The sequence below is a fragment of the Selaginella moellendorffii genome, unplaced genomic scaffold (genome assembly GCF_000143415.4).
Source record: "Selaginella moellendorffii unplaced genomic scaffold, v1.0 SELMOscaffold_103, whole genome shotgun sequence".
NCBI lineage: Eukaryota > Viridiplantae > Streptophyta > Lycopodiopsida > Selaginellales > Selaginellaceae > Selaginella > Selaginella moellendorffii.
The window spans coordinates 53,078-57,466 of NW_003314364.1; the positions used below are offsets into that span (position 1 = coordinate 53,078).

Sequence of the window (4,389 nt, forward strand, 5' to 3'; positions counted from 1 at the left end):
TCCGAGATGGACCCGAGTTGGAGTCCGAAGTGGAGTCCGAGATGGACCCGAGTTGGAGTCCGAAGTGGAGTCCGAGATAGACCCGAGATGGAGTCCGAAGAAGGAGTCCGAAGATGGAGTCCGAGATGGAGTCCGAGATGGAGTCCGAAGTTGGAGTCCGAGGTGGACCTGAGATGGACCCGAGATGGAGTCCGAGATGGAGCCCGAGATGGAGTCCGAGATGGAGTCCGAGGTGGACCCGAGATGGACCTGAAATGGAGTCCGAGATGGAGTCCGAGATGGACCCGAGATGGAGTCCGAGATGGAGTCCGAGATGGACCCGAGATGGACCCGAGATGGAGTCCGAGATGGAGTCCGAGATGGAGTCCGAGATGGAGTCCGCAGTCGAGACCGAGACCGAGACCGGGACCGAGACCAAGACCGAGACCGAGACCGAGATCGGGACCGAGACCGAGACCGAGGCCGAGGCTGAGACCGAGCCCGAGCCCGAGTCCGAGTCCGAATCCGAGTCCGAGTCCGAGTCCGAGTCCGAGTCCGAGTCCGAGTCCGAGTCCGGAGCCTGAGAGGGTGAAAGCCCAAAGCGTTCGTCTCCCAGACCCTGGGGGGTTTGGTGAGCTCCAAAAGTATAGTAGGGGGAGGACTGCAGTGGAGCCAGTTTGGCCAGGAAAGGCCAGTTTGGCCCAGGAAGGCCGGACCCAGTGTTGGGTGATGAGCTGCCCACTGGGAAGTCCAAGACTAGAGTGAACACAGACCGACAAGCGGGGTAGCTTGGTGAAGTGTTCAAGAGCCGGCTCTAGTTCCCCCGGGAGATCGACTGGCCGATGCTCCCAGTCCAAGTGTGGGTGGCACTACCTACTTGGATACCAGGCGTGGCTCAACGGAACCTCGCTCTAAGCCCATGGCTAGAGCACCCAAGGGCAGAAGGCGAGGAGAGTACCCAAGTGGCTCGCGTAAGGCCACGGTGTTCCGAAATGTTGTCCCAAAGGCCCAGACTGTGGAAAGGAAGAGGAGCAGTCCTCTGGGGTAGTGACCAAGGACACAGTCGTGTGGTGAGGAAGTCCCAGAGGACCGTGGGACTTAGTGGTCGGGCCTGTGGGTCTCGATCCAGTGGCAGTGTTGGCGAACACGGCCAGGGGCAGAAAGGGACTTAGTGGGGACTGACAGAGGGATATTGGGGAAGGCTATTCCCCTTGTCGGTGGGCATCCTAAGGATGCTAAGGAGTGGATCTGAGATGACCACTCACGGATGGTTTGCCTAGTCTTGGAGAGCCAAGACGGTGATGCAAGTGGTATTGGACTACCAGTGTGGCAAAGGTGATTGGGCATGGCCTTAGCGTAACGGGCTGCTATGTCGGTGGTACCTTTGAGTGTCGGTCATGGGATCGGACACGTGGAGCACTTGGACCAAGTGCAAATGTTGAGTGGCATGGATGCCATTCTCGGGGCTAGCAAGTCCCAAGTCCTGGATTGGACTTATGGAGTTTGTGCCCGTCACAAGCACATGTGTTGCACCACAGCAATAGGTGTGCAGCCCTCTACCAAAGGCACACACCACCCCACATCAGGAGGATTAACTGCCAGCCAGCCCACCACCACCGCATGCAAAGATCCGAGTCTCCCGGCTTTCACCAGGACCCGTCCCAATGCGCATTGTGGTGGCGAGCAGGGAGTGTGATGTTGCAGGTAGCAAAAGCAGAGCCACGAGCCAAAGCCAGAAGCCAAAGCCCACTTTGAGCTCGCCCCGCACGCAGTATACCACGTGAAGAGCACTCGCTCGCCCGGATTCGGACCCGGACTCGGACTCCGAGTTCAACTCGGACTCCACCTCGGCTACCCGACCTCCAACACCCACACTATCCCTACTATACTTTTGGAACCCCCCACAGCCCCCCCCCCCTGGGAGACACACGCTTTGGGCTTTCACCCCACAGCATGTATTAGTGTTCGGGCTTAGAATCTGGAAGTGCTGCGACTTCTGCAACATCAACAATGAAAAAGTGGTCATTTTTTCTTACTTTTTTTTTCCGAGTGTCACGAGACGACTCCTAGGAGCGGATGACACGTGGCACACTGTTCATGCCATGTAACATGTGCCGTTTTTAGTGGTTTTTCAACGTAAGAGTCACGTGACATATTTCGAGCTTGGTGTCATGGTAGTAAATGTAGTGTTGCCAACTCATATTTCGGCTAAAGTTGGATGTTTTTGAGTTGTTTTTTTTCGTAGTAACTTATATCGCCACGTGTTATTCCACGTGCTCTAAAGATGGCACACTGGCTCAATGTATGGAACGCAACACTATGCCATGTGCAAGCGTAGGGTTTAGGGTTTAGGGTAGGGTAGGGTTTGCCACGTGGCATACATTTTGAGCAATTTATATGCCATGAGCTATACCTTTTAGAAGGTGGCATTCAGACGGATGGTTTGGATGAGGTGGCATGCCACGTGGCATACTTTTATGTACTTATAGCATGCCACGTGCCAAACCCTTGGAGAGGTGGCATCTTGGAGGTTGCATGCCACGTGGTAAACCCTTGGAGAGGTGGTACCTATGGATGCCACATGGCAAACCCTTGGAAAGATGGCATCTTCGAGGTTGCATGCCACGTGACAAACCCTTGGAGAGGTGGTACCTATGGATGCCACGTGGCAAACCCTTGGAAAGGTGCATCTTGGAGGTTGCATGCCACGTGGCAAACCCTTGGAAAGGTGCATCTTGGAGGTTGCATGCCACGTGATAAACCCTTGGAGAGGTGGTACTTATGGATGCCACGTGGCAAACCCTTGGAAAGGTGGCATCTTGGAGGTTGCATGCCACGTGACATAACATTGGAAAATACCTCTTTTGCACTTGTATGCCACGTGGCATACCTTAGGCCCCGGACATGTCCGGGCCCAGATATGTGGGTCCCCAGACATGTCGGGCCCCAGATATATCCGGGCCCCGGACATGTCGGGCACCCGTTATGTCGGGCCCCGGACATGTCGGGCACCCAGAGATATCGGGCCCCGGACATGTCGGGCCCTGGATATATCCGGGCCCGGACATGTCTGGCCCCGGACATGTCGGGCACCCGATATGTCGGGCCCCGGACATGTCGGGCCCCGGATATATCCGGGCCCGGACATGTCCGGCCCCGGACATGTCGGGCACCCGGACATGTCAGGCCCCGGATATATCCGGGCCCGGACATGTCTGGCCCCGGACATGTCGGGCACCCGATATGTCGGGCCCCCGACATGTCCAGCCCTGGATGTGTCTAGCCCTGGATATATCCGAGTTTTATTTTGACACGTGGCATGGTCTTTGGTTTGATCTCATAGAGTTTTATGGTTTTCAATGTGTGCCACATTGACACGTGGCATGCCCTTTGGTTTGTTCTCATAGAGTTTTATGGTTTTCAATGTGTGCCACATTGACACGTGGCATGTGCTTTGGTTTGTTCTGAGTTTTATGGTTTTCAATGTGTCACATTGACACGTGGCATGCCCTTTGGCTTGTTCTCATAGTTAGAGTTTAGTGTCCTTGACCTTGTATGCCACGTGACACACATATGTTTGGACTTGCTTGCCATGCCACGTGGTGACAATCACCAACACATTATTTCTAACTTATATCCTAGTTAATAACTAGCTAACGACACAATTTGGCAAATACACCTTACATTCACAATTGTAAGTAGTATTTAAAGACCATACACTTATATGCTATGGAAAAATACTCAAAGTTTATATATTAAAACAGTGATCTTACAAAAATAAATGACTTGTAAGGAAAAAAAAAAGAGGGGGTCACTTGGACTTCCCGGGTGGTCACCCAGCCCAGTACTATTCAAGCCCAGGGACGCTTAACTTTGGAGGTCTGATGGGATCCAGTGCCATAGTCACAGTTTGAACCCACTCTGAAATATTTCACACTCCCCCTACTCTTATAGTGTGGGGCAGCTGATCCAAAGCTGCAGTGTACCTCCACAATCCAGTGTTCTTTTTGGGTGCCAAAAAACCTGCGGGACGTGTGGTACCTCCCCAACAATTCACGAAGACCGTGTTTTGGGCCCCAAAATGCACGCTGCGAAATGCGGGGTACCTCCCCAACTTTTCGTGAAAATCACGCGTTTTGGGCCCAAAAAAGCCCGCGGAACACATGGTACCTGTAGCGCACCTGAATTTGGAGCCGAACTCCAAGCCCGTTGCGCTACGAAACGAGGGTCCGGTGCAATCCCATGAGCACCAGCTCCCCGTATCCAGCACCTGCACGCAAAATGGTGTCAGACGGAGTCTGGCACAATTTTGGCATACCGGTGGCCTAACGCAAGGAGGAGGGTACTCCACTGACTAGAGCGGCGTGGAGCTTGGGCTTAGACCCAAGCCGGACGCAGAACAAGGAGCGA

The 4,389-nt window shown here is 54.0% G+C and overlaps 1 pseudogene; it reads right to left on the reverse strand.

Moving 5' to 3' along the window:
• Positions 1–3,782: 3,782 nt before the first annotated feature.
• LOC112342275 lies at positions 3,783–3,901 on the reverse strand (annotated as a pseudogene).
• Positions 3,902–4,389: the final 488 nt, after the last annotated feature.